General features: G+C 50.0%; 1 protein-coding gene across 1 annotated transcript in view; it reads right to left on the reverse strand.

The window, feature by feature from the left end:
* ALOX5 (arachidonate 5-lipoxygenase) overlaps nt 1–15,797 on the reverse strand; it is a 357,857-nt gene that overhangs the window by 270,765 nt on the left and 71,295 nt on the right. The gene's annotated exons all lie outside the window — the stretch shown is intronic.

A 15,797-nucleotide genomic window follows, 5' to 3' on the forward strand; every position in this document is an offset into this window, starting at 1 on the left:
GCGCTCAGCTGATCGCCCAGCCGCCGGTATGTCAGGGCACTCAGCTGAGCGCTCTGCCGCCGGCATGTCAGGGCACTCAGCTGAGCGCTCGGGCGCCGGCATGTCAGGGCACTCAGCTGCACGCTCGGCCGCCGGCATGTCAGGGCACTCAGCTAAGCGCTTGGCCGCCGGCATGTCAGGGCACTCAGCTGTGCACGCGGCCGCCGGCATGTGAGGGCGCTCAGCTGATCACCCAGCCGCCGGCAAGTTATAGCGCTCAGCTGAGTGCTCAGCCGCCGGCATGTGAGAACGCTCGGCCGCCGGCATGTTATAGCGCTCAGCTGAGCGCTCGGCCGCCGGCATGTGAGAGCGTTCGGCCGCCGGCTATTAAGAGCGATCAGCTGATCGTTCACAATAGTTGGCTGCCGGTAACTGGAAAGAAGAAAAAAAAAATAAATAAAATAAAGCTTTCCGTTATTTTGTACAATCCGTAGCATTGCGTTGTGCCACTATATGCAACGCTTCCGTTGCATCCGTCACACAACGCAATGCTACGGAAGCCGTCCAACGCAAGTGTGAAAGTATAGTGTTCACATCAGGGATTGTATCATCCTGTTATCAGTAGGAGTTGTATCATCCAGTTATCAGTAGGGATTGTATCATCCTGTTACTGTATCATTAGGGATTTAAGCCACCCATACAAAGTAGAAAGCTTTTGGCTGAACAATAGTTTGGCTGATCTTTTGGCTGACAGCTGTTTCTCCCGAGTCCCCCTTAGGCTAAGCTCACACACTGCGTTTTTTTCACGCTGCGTTTTTGTGGCAAAAAACGCACCCACGGCAAAAAAAACGCAGCAAAAAACGCATGCGGATTTGCCGCGTTTTGGTGCATTTTTCGCTGCATTTTTGCTCACTGCATTTTTATGCGTTTTTTTATCAGTGAACAATGCAATTAATTGTTGATTGTTAAAAAAAAAAAGGTCTGATGTCATTTCCTTCTTCAATATGTTCTTCATTCTCCACTAGTGTATGCAGGAGGGCAGTCAGCTGCAGAACTACAAGGCTTAGCATGCTCCATCCAGGACTATATGCTTGAGGGAGAGGCAGGGGGAGCAGAACTACAAGGCTCAACATACTCCATCCAATAGTGTATGCAGGAGAGCAGACAGCAGCTGCAGAACTACAAGGCTCAGCATGCTCCATCCACTAGTGTATGCAGGAGAGCAGACAGAAGCTGCAGAACTACAAGGCTCAGCATGCTCCATCCAGGACTGTATGCTGGAGGGAGAGGCAGGGGGAGCAGAACTACAAGACTCAGCATACTTCATCCACTAGTGTATGCAGGAGAGCAGACAGCAGCTACAGAACTACAAGGCTCAGCATACTCCATCCAGGACTGTATGCAGGAGTTTTATGCCCCCCCAAAAAATTACGTGGGCTTCGCCATATTTTTGTATGCTAGCCAGGTACAGCAGGCAGGTACGTGCTGCCCCCAACCCCCAGCTGCCTATTTGTACCCGGCTGGGAACCAAAAATATAGGGAAGCCCTTTTTTTTTTTTAATTAATCATGAATTTCATGAAATAATTAAAAAAAAAAAAATGACATGGGCTTCGCCCAATTTTTAAGTCCAGCCAGGTACGACTAGGCAGCTGGGGATTGGAATCCGCAGAACAGGGTGCCCAAGCTTTCTGGGCACCCCCGCTGCGAATTGCAGTCCGCAGCCACCCCAGAAAATGGTGCTTTCATAGAAGCGCCATCTTCTGGCGCTGTATCCAACTCTTCCAGCTGCCCTGATGCCGGGTGGCTCACTGGGTAATAATGGGGTTAGGACTAGCTGTATATTATCAGCTGGCCTTAAGCTCGAAATTCATGGAGTCACGCCAATATTAGACATGGCCACCATGAATTTCTAGTAAAGATAAAAAAAAAACACAACACACAGAAAAATATTTTTATTAGAAATAAAACACAATACAATTAGTAACTCCATCTTTATTGAAATAAAGACCCCCCCTCCGCAGTAATCCTGGGTCAAGGGTCCCACGCCATCCAATCTGGATCCAATATCATCTGATCGGTTTGCTGGAAGGCAAAGCGATCAGATGATGTCTCAGGTTCAAGGATGTGAATCACATCTCACATCAGCTGATTGTATAAACGGCGTTTATATAATCAGCTGATGCATCAGTGCAAAAAAAAAAACCTACACACGTCCGTGCTGACTCCGGTCCGATTGCATCAGGAGCTGCTGGTAATCAATGATGAAGTCTCCTGACGGCATCAGCTGATAGTTTAAGCCATCCGGGCGGTAAAAAGCCGGCGTCACCGCGAGACTTACGATCAGCTGATGCGTCAGGTGCCACATCAGGTGACCGCATCAGGTGATCCACCGCCAGGTCCTGCAGCCATCGGACGTGCCTGGGCGCCGGCACACAGCCGAAGCGGGGGTGGCGGTACCGGGAGAAGACCTGGGAGCGGACATGGCATCGGGAGTCTGCAGACAGGTGAGTATGACTTTTTTTTTCTACTGTTCACTTTTGATTTTGCTGCTGCTTCCACCTCCCGCCAGGCCATGGTGCCGCACGGGAGCAGACATGCACAGGACAGGCGATTGAAGCAGCGGTGACGGTACCGGGAGGATTCACGCTTCTGTGTTTACCAACAGAAGGAATCTTCTTTCTGTACATGTCACTTTACTACCCACCCCTTGCGTTTATAGCTGCGTTTTTAGTTATAGAAACACACTAAAACGCTGCTATATTTGCAATTTGCGTTTTTCATTGTGTTTTTGAACATCTCATTAAATTCAATGGGTGGAAAACGCAGTGAAAAACGCAAAAATAATTGACATGCTGCGTTTTTGTGGGCACCACAAAAACGCAACTAAAAAAAATGCTGTGTGCAGACAGCAAAAATGAAAATTCGTAGCCTTTGCTGGGGGAGCAAAGTCATGCAGTTTTCTGAGCAAAAACGCACCCGAAAAACACGCAAAAACGCTGCGAAAAACGCACTGTGTGAACTTACTCATATACTGGAGACTACAGCCAAGTGCGCCTGTGTTCGTGATGAGAAAGCTGCTACCAGGCTCCTCTGGTAGTGGTTTATCTCCCGCAGGACAAAAAGATCGACCACTGGAAATCCAACCTGCCAGAACCTTCTCTCCCTCATCTTCATCTCTTGGAAGAGAGTCAAAATGCCACCATACACATCAGAATATTGGCTGATCCTAACATTTCCACGTTAGCCTACCACAGTGTTTCCCAACTCCAGTCCTCAGGAACCACCAACAGATCATGTTTTTTGGATTTTCTTAGTATTAACCAGGTGATGGAATTATCATCTGTGCAATAGGAAATCTTGAATCAAGATCTTTTGGTGGCTCTTGAGGACTGGAATTGGGAAACACTGCAGTAGGCTAAATTGGAAAAATCAGGATCAGCCAAAACTCTGATGTGTATGTGTGAAGCCCCGCAGGTGTTGTGTCGGTGCATTACCTTCAGGGACTCCACTCGGCTGGATCTTGTCACCGGTAGGAGAATCTTCTATTTGTCGTGACGCCACTCTCAGTATTGCGGTCAGTGGGGACCGCCACTGCAGGTTGAGGGACGCCTGGGGCTGATGGTGAGTGCAGTTAGTTGGAATAGCCTCCTGAGAGTGAGGCAAGCCCCAGGGCCCTGTGTAGGTGCGTAGTACCACAAGGCGCAGAATAACTCCACACACGCAGAATGTCTTTCAGGGGTTTTACTCACTTCAGATGGCAGGGTGAGTAACCCGGGCGTAGCTGGGATGAACCAGGCTGGAACTAGGTATCCTTCAGGCTGACTTCTGATGGTGACTACCAACTCGCCTTCCTTAGCCCTTGGTGGTTTGGGGTAACCCCGACTTTTAGTCCCTATGGGGGTCACCCAGGGAAGTTGCAGAAGCCTCTCTCCCCTTCGATTGCCGTTTGCTTGTTGCCTGGGCCAGATCACTCCAGCTGCTTGCCTCCTGTGAACTATGGGCCCTAACTGTGGCTACGTGGCTGCGGCTTTTAGGTGTTGTGGTGTGGGCTTTGAGGGCCCCACACCGGCAGGTTTAGCAGGGAAAGGTGGATCTATCCCCGCTCCGGGATCTGCCGCCCGTTTGGGCCTGGTTCTCCCTAGCAGTCTCCTTACTTCCCACTCTGTGCTCTCTCTCTAGCTGGAGATGGGTTTCGGGTAGCACTCCTAGGTGACCGTTCTCCCCCGTCGGTAGCCACTGCGCGGACGCTGTCAGACTACAGCAGCCCACGGGGTCTGCTCCTCTCTGAGCTCCCTGGACTCTGCACTGAACCGGCTCACTGCTCCTCCTCTCCTGTTCTTGCCTACGCCACCTAGCAACCAGGCTCTCTTACCACACCCCTTGAGAGGAGATGGAGGCTTTTGGCCCCCTCCACTATTCCAGTGGAGGTCAAGGCTTTGCCCCCTCCTGGGATCCCCAGGGGTCCTCTCAAAGGTACATGTGTGAGACCTGATCACTATGCGCCTGTGTAGTCACACCTCGGTCAGCCTTCTGGATTACCTGTATTGTACTGTCCCCAGCATGGGTGCAGTACTCAGTGGTGCCTGACCAGGTCAGGGGCACCACATATGGTGGCATTTTGACTCTCTCCCAAGAGGTGAAGATGAGCAACCCCTAGTCTACAGTATATGAGAGTCTTTAGCTACATAACTCTATGGCTATGGTCATATGTTGCGTTTTTGCTTTTTTTTGCAGTGGTTTTTTTTCATGCATTTTATGCAAATTAAAAGCTGCTTTTTATAGTACTAGCAAAGCCTAAGAAATTTCAGAAATTTCTTGCACACGATTGCTTTTTTTCCTGACGGAAATGATAAACTACTGTATTTTTGAAGGAAGCAGCAAGTCAATTCTTTCAGCTTTTTTTGCAGCATTTTTCACCATTGAAAGCAATCAGAAGATGAAAAACAATGCAAAAAGACAACTGTTGCGTTTTTGCTGCTTTTCTTTTTTAGTGCAAAGGGAGGAGGTTTTGGTTGTAGAAAAAAAAATGTTGAAAAAGTGCAATGTGTGAACATACCCTAAAGGCCTATGCTCATGCTGTGGTTTCGTTACATTTTTGCTACTCAGTTTTGTCTCAAAACGTGAAGGGACTCGTAATGTTAGACAAAGCCAAAGAAAAAGGGCAAAACATATTTACCTGCCCAAGTCACAGAGACTAAGGCTATGTGCCCACGTATGCGCACTCTGCACAGCAGCGTAACGTCACTGCATGTGCGCTTCAGAGCGCAGCTGAAAAGCTTCGTTCTGAAGCTTCAGTGACTGCCGATTTCATGCGCTCTGGATGCATCCCCTTCTATAGACAGAGCAGGGGCTGCAGGCAAAGTGCATGAAAGAAGTGACATGTCACTTCTTAGAACGCAGCGCTTCGGCAGCAGCCAAAGCGCTGCGTTCTAATACGCCACATTTGCATGGATTAGGCACAATCTTCATAGATTGTGCTGGGGACGCAGGACGCATACAGTTACGCTGCGGTGCAGATTGCAGCATAACTGCATGAAAATACGTTACGTGGGCACATAGCCTTATGCACTCGCAGGATGCAGCAGTCCCCACTTGATAAACACAGAGGCAACCAAGGTACAAAATACTGATGAGACAACCACTCACAACCTACCAATGCACGCAGCGGGCGATTGCTTAGTATTAGAATTGCACACAGATAAGGATTGTATAGGGCGTTGGTCACACAGGTACGTGTAATGCACAGTGACTGGCTTACAACCTGTTAGTGATGCCCATATTATTAGATTAGACCGGCTGCTCAGCATTCCATATGTGCACCCCACCAGGGTAGAAACCCTAGATTACAAGGTCAACATAGATGGACTTTGCTGCATCTTGCATAAAAATAAGCATAAAGTGCAAAAAAAATAGAATAAATATAGGCAATGGTTGATATTTTGGCTAAAATACACAAGCTTGCAACCCACGTCAATGTTCCTCATTGTCTTGAATTCCCCCAAAAATGCAAATATTAAGTACAGCAAAAAAACAAAAAAAAACCCCAGTATTTACTTGCCCAGGACACAGAAACTAATCCAGGATGCAGCAGCCCCTTTGCTAAGACAACGCAGGTGGCAAATGCTGATGAGGCAACCACTCTCTACCTGCCAATGCATGGAGGGGGTGATTGCTTAGTATTAATGTGCAATCACGCTGGTGTATAGCCAGTGTACAACACGGCTGAGTGCTATTCAGTATTTTAGCGGATAGCATGCAGCAGTGCAATTCAGCAATTTTTTTTCCTCATGCTTATCTGGCATAAAAAAAATTACAACATGCTGTGATTGGCATCGTAAATCGGATCACACACACAGAGAAAAGTCTATGGATACATCAGACTGTAGTTGGATAATATCTGAGTGCAGTGCGATATACACAGAGACAGACAAAGGAGAAGATGGAGAAATTAATCTCTCCATCTTCTCTACATCTGTGATCTGATTCTCGCATGATTTGGAGAACAGTAGAATGACACTCGGCTCACGCTGGCAGCAGAGTTTGAACCGAATGTCATTAGCATTTTGCATCCGATGCTCTTGTTGTGCCCCTGAGGCTTCAGTCGCCACAGGGTACTTCATCTCCTTTAAGATGTAGTACTCATCCTGGGTAAGGAGAGGTTAATCGCTGGTGATTCTCACATTCACAAGCACACACAGTCAGGTGCCTTCCCACTGGGGGGATGGCCTGGGGTAGATAGTAGAGATGAGCGAACCGGACGCGGTTCGGCTCGCCGAACGGAGGTCTGGTTCGAGTTCGGTTCAGCGAACCGCTCGAACCCCATAGGAAACAATGGGAGGCAATCACAAACACATAAAAACACATTATAAATGTACACATACAGTTAATAAACATTGCCATAACACCTGTCCCCCGGGATGCGTCCTGCACTCTGTCTCCCGCAGCTTTTCCATCGGTAATCGCTGCATCCTCTGGGAACACCAGCAAAGATGCAGGACCTATCGTGACGTCAAAATAGCCATGTGACCAGTCACGTGTCTATTATCTCATTGGCTATAGACTGGTCACATGACTATGACGCGTCATACTAGGACCTGTCATTTCATCTCTCTGTTACACGGTGCATGTTTGTGTATCGCCGTGTACCGGCGACATGCTCTAGCACACGGTCGACTCCCCGCTCTGCTTCCCCGTTCCCTTAAGGTACCATCACACTAAGCAATGCTCCAGCGATCCCACCAGCAACCTGACCTGGCAGGGATCGCTGGAGCGTCGCTACACGGGTTGCTGGGAGCTGTCAGGCAGATCTCACCAGCAACCAGTGACCAGCCCCCAGCCAGCAGCGACGCGTGGAAGCGATGCTGCGCTTGGTAACTAAGGTAAATATCAGGTAACCAACCCGATATTTACCGTGGTTACCAGCGCACACCGCTTAGTGCTGGCTCCCTGCACTCCTAGCCAGAGTACACATCGGGTTAATTTTACCCGATGTGTAGTCTGGCTGCATGTGCAGGAGCAGGGAGCCGGCACTGACAGCATGAGAGCGGCGGATGCTGGTAACTACGGTAAACATCGGGTAACCAAGGAAAGGGCTTCTTGGTTCCCGATGTTTACCGTAGTTACCAGCGTCCGCAGAAGCCGGCTCCTGACCGGCTGACACAGCCGGTCAATAACGGAGGTCACCGTTGCCATAGCAACGTGCTTGGTAGCGGTGACGGTGACGTCCCGCTACCAGCACGCAGCGGCACCGGAATCACCTGATCAGAGCAGCGTTGCTATGGCAACCCGTACCACCGCTTACAGCCAGGAGCCTGTGGTCACTCTCACAGAGTGATTTCTGCACGGAGCACAGCGTCTTCCCCCATGCAGCTGTGCTGTCTGATGGAGCAGACAGAGCTGCATGTGTTGAAGGGGAAAGAAGACAGAAGAGCAGGATCGTGGAGGGGTGACAGGGGATAATAAAGATGGAGTCTCTAATGTGTCTGTGTATTTATTTCTATTAAAGTATTTTTTCTCTGTGTGGTGTTTTTTTTAACCCTTTATTGGGGATTCTTAATGGCCAGGTCAAACGTGCCTGACATTAAGAATCTCTGGCTTAATACTAGCTAGTAAAACAAAGCTAGTATTAACCCTTATTACCCAGCAAGCCACCCGGCTTCAGGGCTGTTGGAAGAGTTGGATACAGTGCCAGATGATGGCGCTTCTATGAGAGCGCCATTTTCTGGGGCGGCTGCGGACTGCAATTCGCAGCAGAGGGGCCCAGAAACCTCGGGCTAACCTGTGTTGCGGATCCAATCCCCAGCTGCCTGCTGTACCCGGCTGGACACAAAAATGGGGCAAAGCCCACGTCGTTTTTTTTTTTTTTTTTTTAATTATTTCATAAAATTCATGAATTAAGTAAAAAAAGCGCTTCCCTATATTTTTGGTTCCCAACCGGGTACAAATAGGCAGCTGGGGGTCGGGGGCAGCCGTACCTGCCTGCTGTACCTGGCTACCATACAAAAATATGGTGAAGTCCACGTCATTTTTTTTGTAGTTTTTTGGCAAAAAAAAAAAAAAAATGCTTCCCTGGATTTTCCATTGCCAGTGAAGGTAAGACCAAGCAGTGGGGGTTAGCAGCCAGTAGCTGCTTAGATTACCCTTAGCTAGCAATACAAAAAAATGCAGCGGGAGCCCATATATTTTTTTTTTTAATTATATCTTTAAATAACTAAAAACAAAAAAGGGCTTTCCTGTATTTTGATTGCTGGACATCACAGTGCTGTAAAAAGAAATCTTTAAAAACAAATGACGTAGCGCTCCGCGGTATTTTTGATTCTCAGCGCAGATAAAGCAGACGGCAACGGGTTGCCACCCCCATCGCCTGGCGTTACCTTGGCTGGCAATCAAAATACAGGGAAGCCCATTAATTTTTTTTATTTAAAACATAGTTAAAAAAAATGACGTTGGGTCCCCCCATTTTTGATAGCCAGCTAGGGTAAAGCAGACGGCTGTAGCCTGAAAACCACAGCTGGCAGCTTTACCGTGGTTGGGGATCCAATGTGGAGGTAACCCCAGGCTCTTTTTTTATAATTATTTTATAAATATTAATAATTACAAAAAAAAAGTAGGGTCCCCCCCAAATTGGATCACCAGCCAAGGTAAAGTGGACAGCTGTGGTCTGGTATTCTCAGGGTGGGAAGGTCCATAGTTATTGGGCCTTCTCAGCCTAAAAATAGCAGGCCGCAGGCACCCCAGAAGTGGCGCATCCACTAGATGCGCCAATTCTGGCGCTTCACCCCAGCTCATCCCGTGCCCTGGTGCAGTGGCAAACGGGGTAATAAATGGGGTTGATACTAGCTGTAAAGTCACCTGACATCAAGCCGAGCAGTTTGTGATGTCATGGCGTCTATCAGATACCCGACATCATAAACTATCAGTACTAACAAAAAAATCGACAAAAAAAATGTATTTGAAAAAACAATCCCCAAAACTTTTCCTCTTTCACCAATTTATTGTAAGAAAAAAAAAATAAGGGGTCCCACGACGACTCTGGACCATCTAGAATATGGGGGGGAGACACTCAGGGAACGTATCCCCCATTTTGTAGGAGTGCAGACCCTCCATGTGAGGAGTGTGGGTGCAATGAATCTGCACTCACTCTCCCCGGGTCCACAGCAGCAGAGTCCATGTCGTAACGGTTGCTACCAAAGCTGCAATGCCCTGCTCATGAGGTAATGGCATGCCTAATCAGGAGAACTATTCTACATTTCCAAATATTGGTATTTGCTGATATTATTGCTATTCCACCTACTATAAATTGGGGATAGGATCTTGGAGATGGAATACCCCTTTAAGTCCAGTTATCCAGCTGAATGAATACTAAACAACAGAGCTCGCTATTTAGATGTGTTTTCTTGTGGCGTATAACGGACTCTCATGTTTGGTAGTCGTTCAGCAGGGCAACTATAAAATCAAATACCTCCATTTGGAAATGTAGTATATAGCTCTCCTGATCAACTATGTTCCTTACCTCATGAGCAGGGCATTGCAATAATAATTTATATAGCGCTATTAATTCCATAGCGCTTTGCATATATTGGGAACACTGACCCCATTGGGGCTCACAATCTAAATTCCCTATCTGTATGTCTTTGGAGTGTGGGAGGAAACCCACGCAAACATGGGGAGAGCATACAAACTCCTTGCAGATGGTGTCCTTGGTGGGAATTGAACCCAGAATCTCAGCGCTGCAAGACTGCAGTGCTAACCACTGAGCCACCGTGCCACCCATTTAGCTTACAGATGCATAACACTCACTGTGTCTGAACACAGGAAGCTGAGCTGACAGCTGCTCTGTGCGTGCGGCAGCGTCTATTTTGAAGGAGAGTGCCGCGGGGGATCAACGCTGCACAGGTACCGTGGGACACCGGGGAACACCGGTGGGGTTATGGGGGTGACCTGGCAGGGCCTGGGGAGGAGTTTTCTGTTGCATGTGTCATGGCACATGTGACAGAAATCAGAGGAGTATGGTGAATGCGGCCGGCGCGCTGTTGTGCGCGCGGCCATCTTGGATTTCCGGGAGGGGTTCAGGGGGGGCACTTTGGCGACACCGGGGGACCGGAGGGGACCGGGGAGGAGATTTATCATGTTTGTTCATGCCAGATGGGAGATAAATAATTTTTTACCGACGCTGTTATTTACTGTAACGTGATCATCGGTATACGGTGTATACGGGTGATCACGTAAGCAGGGACTGGAAAAAACGGCCTAAATCACGATCTCCAGGGTCTCAGCTACCCCCTGAAACCTCGGAGATTTTCTGATGCTGGGGGGCGCTATTCACTTATTTCTGCCTGCTGTTTATAAACGGCAGATCAGAATAAGGCTACATTCACACGACCGATCCGTTTTTGCGGTCCGCAAAAAACAGTTCGTTTTTTTATGGGTGCATCCGTGTGGCATCCGTTTCTGTTCCATATACGGTCCGTATGTCATCCGTGTGCCTTCCGTTTGTTTGCGTACTGCAAAAAAACTGAAGGAGGGAAAGTACATAAATTTACCCAGGATCTGTGTTGCCCTGGACCCCCAGGGGTCACAGGTAACAACACACAACACCACACACACCCCCACCCCAGTGAGGCACCAGCAGCCAACAAGTCCTGACCGCCTCCCTCAGGTCTAGCAAGGCACACCAGGTGGGCGGAGCCAGGCGGATAGGCACGACCTTCGAGGAGTCTGCTGGCCTGAGGCAGGGAAAGGACAAGTGAGTCGAGTGGGGAGAGGAGTAGTGAGAGGAGTAAAAGTGGCGAGCTGAGAGTCAGGGGCCTAGGCAGAGCCTAGGACCCCTTGGAATGGTCAGGCAGGCAGACGGTGGTGGCCGTCTGCAGGAGTCCAGTCAGGGTCTGAACTGCGGAACCGTAGGGATCGAGAAGAGGGTGGTGACCCTTCGGACCCAAACCGGGGAGCTAACAAGTCAACCGGAGAACCAGGCATGGTACTCAGACCCCGTTCTAGCCCAGAAGCAACCGGGCTCAGACAAATCTACTGATTGCGGTCTGGACCTCAGGGGTTCATTCCCACCCAAAGTCCCGATAGACGGCAACAGCCCACCGATTCCGGATAAGAGCCACTGCCAAGGGCCAGAGATCCAAAGGGCCAGCGCCTGCGGGCAAAAGGGCTCCTCCGGTACCCAAAAGCGAGCGGGGAGCGGACTACAGTTGCTGAAGCATAGGAGTTACTATAGCAAATTTAAAGGTGCAGGAGAAAGGCGACATCACCAACCTCACTGGGGACACACGCAGCCGGCTGCGTGCACCGATCTACACCGAACTTGGTTTACCATTGACTCTGTGTGGTTTAATCGTGAGTACACCAGTGCCATCAGGCACCGCGCTGCAAGCAAGCCCCTGTGTCCTGCAACCTCCCGCTCCTGCCACCTGACCAACAAACCCCCTACCCATGGAGGGGTGAACACCTAGCTGCGACCCACCACCGATCCCGGACGAGCCCCCGCACCCTCACCGCAGCGGTGGTGCCTATCACCTCACCACGACCCGTGGGTGGCGTCACAAACTGTTATCGGTCACCGCGGCTCCGGCCGTGAAACCGGTCCACCCCAAACCAAACAACCAACCCCCCTTTCCAGAGCGACGTTGCCCCCGGTCCGGAGGCGCTCGAGCCACCAACAACCCAAGCCCGAGTCCGAGCGGCTCGGCGGAGAGCACCCGAGCCCCCAGGATGGTACAGATCCATAGCTTCAACCTACATGAGGCAGTCACATGTTCACTCCAGTGCCATTTTCTACTGCTTTTCACAGCGTAGAGCGCTCTGGTGATGTTCTTGTCCTTGTACACTTCATGTCAGTCTTTTCTGTCATTATAATGGCAGAAAGACACATAATGTCCCACTCTCCTGCATTTTGTAATTTTGCACCCTTTGGTGCCTTTCATGTGGCACTAAGGGGTGCTTAGCCTTGTATTTAGCCAAAAAAATGAAAAAAAATGACGTAGGGTCCCCCTATTTTTGTAGCCAGCTAGGGTAAAGCAGACGGCTGCAGCCTGCAGACCACAGCTGGCAGCTTCACCTTGGCTGGTAATCCAAAACTGAGGGCACCTCACGCTGTTATTTTAAATTAAATAAATAATTTTAAAAAAAACAAAACACGTGGGGGTCCCCCCAAAATTGGATCACCAGCCAAGGTAAAGCAGACAGCTGGGGTCTGATATTCTCAGACTAGGGAGGTCCATGGTTATTGGACTCTCCCCAGCCTAAAAATAGCAGGCCGCAGCCACCCCAGAAGTGGCGCATCCATTAGATGCGCCAATCCTGGTGCTTCGCCCCAGCTCATCCCGTGCCCTGGTGCGGTGGCAAACGGGGTAATATATGGGGTTAATACCAGATGTGTAATGTCACCTGGCATCAAGCCCTGGCGTTAGTGATGTCACGCGTCTATCAGATACCCGACATCACCAACCCAGTCAGTAATAAAAAAAATAGACGACAAACACATTTTTATTTGAAAAAACACTGCCCAACACATTGTCTCTTTCACCAATTTATTAGAAAGAAAAACAAATCCAGGTCTGCTGTAATCCAAGGGGTTCCCATGATGATCCACACTGTCCCAGTCAATGAAGAGCAGGATGTTCCCCATTGGCTGGGAGAGCAATGCAGTGACCTGAGCTAACATCAATGGGTCAGCCCAGGTCACTGCAGGGGATGACAAGTGCTGCTGTCAGCGAGGTACATTACCTGCGCTGATCTCCGGCACTGCTGACAGCACCTGTCACTGACTTCAATGACCTTCACAGCCAAGTATCGCGAGCGGCCCGTGACGTCACCGCTAGTCACAGTCTCGGGTCGGAAGCAAGAGAAGGTGATGTGACAAGAGGCGGCCATGGAGGACAGTGACAGCGCTGAGGTCGGGAGGGCGGGACTTCATCACCGCAGGTGAGCCGAGCGGGACCATGTGTGCCGAGTGCCAGGTGGGCGGAGCCTAGCGGGACTATGTGTGCAGAGTGTAAGGTGGGTGGAGCCTAGCGGGACCATGTGTGCAGAGTGCCAGGTGGGCGGAGCCTAGCGGGGTAATGTGTGCAGAGTGCCAAGTGGGTGGGGTAATGTGTGCAGAGTGTCAGGTGGGCGGAGCCTAGCGGGACTATGTGTGCAGAGTGTCAGGTGGGCGGAGCCTAGCGGGACCATGTGTGCAGAGTGCCAGGTGGGCGGAGCCTAGCGGGGTAATGTGTGCAGAGTGCCAGGTGGGCGGGGTAATGTGTGCAGAGTGCCAGGTGGGCGGAGCCTAGCGGGACTATGTGTGCAGAATGACAGGTGGGCGGGGCCATGTGTGCTGGCGACGTAGTTCGAAGTGGGTGGAGCCTAGCTGGGCCATGTGGCGCTGAGGACGTCAGTGTCGTGGACTGCATGGCTGGGGACAGGTGAGTGTGTGTGTGTGTGTGAGTGTGTGTGTGTGTGAGTGTGTGTGTGTGTGAGTGTGCGTGTGTGTGTACATGCGCGTGCAGGAGGGGGCGGAGCGAGCTGAGCGGGGAAGTGTCTGCTCCCTGCACACGTAACTAGGATAAATATCGGGTTACTAACCAAAGCGCTTTGCTTGGATACCCGATGTTTATCTTGGTTACCAGCGTCTGGCAGGCTGCCAGCGATGGCTCCCTGCACACTGTAGCTGTAAAAAGCCCTGCTTTTGCTGCTAGAACCGTTCTCGACCGTAACTCGAACTGTCGAGCTTTTAGCAAAAAGCTCGAGTTCTAGTTCGATCTAGAACACCCCCCAAAATCACTCGAACCGCGAACTGGAGAACCGCGAACCGCGCTCAACTCTAGTAGATAGGGAGGTGGCCATCACGAAGCATGGGACTTTCTCGGTCACTGGGACAACCACCTGGAGGCCGGGCACCACTTCGGAAAAAGGGAAGGAGCATCTTCACACATAGTCAGTTAGCCCCAGGCACAGCTTGAGGTGAGACGCAGCTAGGACCTCGGTCCAATCTTCTTCTACTCACACTTCTGGGAGCTCCATAGGACCCGTGGCTTGGAGCATTCAGCTCAGCCTAGGTTCTGTACAGCTACTCAGGATTCCAGGGTCTGCAGTGAGTGCAGGAAATACCCGTGACCTGTTCCATATTCCACATACACCAGGATTGGAGGGACCCTGACCAGAAAGGACTCACAGTGGGATCACCGTCACCGTCCCATCACAGCGGTGGCCAGTGCTTCGGAAGCGACAACCGGGTTACTTGAAGAACTGTGAGTAAAACACCTGGAACCCGCAGAGACTGTGTCTGCCTTCCATTCCCGGCGCCGCCGCCCTGCGCTTCGGTGCCTGCCATTACTACTCCCCTCATCATTCTCCCCGAGGCCCGCTCCACCTGTGGGGAGCAGAAACACCTCAGCTGCTACAACCATCCGTGCCGGAGGACAGCGACAGCAGCGGCGGCTATCCCCTGGCCGCATACCGCAGGTGGCGTTACGAAATCAACCTCCAGCATCATCCATTACCACCCCCTCCTTTACTGTACACCTCGGGGCCATGAAACCGGATGAAAGGGCCACCCTGTGACATCCCCAGACCCGACATCACCAGGCACAGCGACGAGAAATTTAACCCTTGCCCCGTGGGTGCTACACTCTTGCATCGGAAACTTTATGGTAGTATGACCCTGGCCTTAGAATTCAACGTGGATAAGGCTTGTACAGGGCTTGCATATTTTAGCCAATTGACCATTTCCTTATATACTGTATTTATTATATATTTTTGCACTTTATGTTGATTTTTTTTGTAGGATGCAGCCACTGTTGGACTGGAGGGCCTGAGGGTATGTGCGCACGTTGCTTTTTACCTGCTTTTAACCTGCTTTTTTGCTGCTTTTTCTTCTGCGCTGTTTAATGCCAAAATGGATGTGTTCTTCTATTCAAGCAAAGTCTATGGGAATTTGGGTTTCTTGTTCACACTATGTTGTTCAAAATGCTGCCTTTTTGTGGCAGAACTTTGGTCAAAAACTCAGCTTTGCAGTGCAAAACCCAAATGGCAAAAACAATTGACATGTTGCTTCTTTGAAAAGCTGAGTTTTTGACCAAAGTTCTGCCTCAAAAAGGCAGCATTTTGAACAACATAGTGTGAACAAGAAACCCAAATTCCCATAGACTTTGCTTGAATAGAAGAACACATCCATTTTGGCATTAAACAGCGCAGAAGAAAAAGCAGCAAAAAAGCAGGTAAAAAGCAGGTAAAAAGCAACGTGCGCACATACCCTAAGGCACACAGAAGACATTAATTCCACAGGGTCCACCCTTACTGCTACTCTACATAGACATTTTACCTTTTC

This window comes from Anomaloglossus baeobatrachus, chromosome 5 (assembly GCF_048569485.1).
Source record: "Anomaloglossus baeobatrachus isolate aAnoBae1 chromosome 5, aAnoBae1.hap1, whole genome shotgun sequence".
NCBI classification, from domain to species: domain Eukaryota; kingdom Metazoa; phylum Chordata; class Amphibia; order Anura; family Aromobatidae; genus Anomaloglossus; species Anomaloglossus baeobatrachus.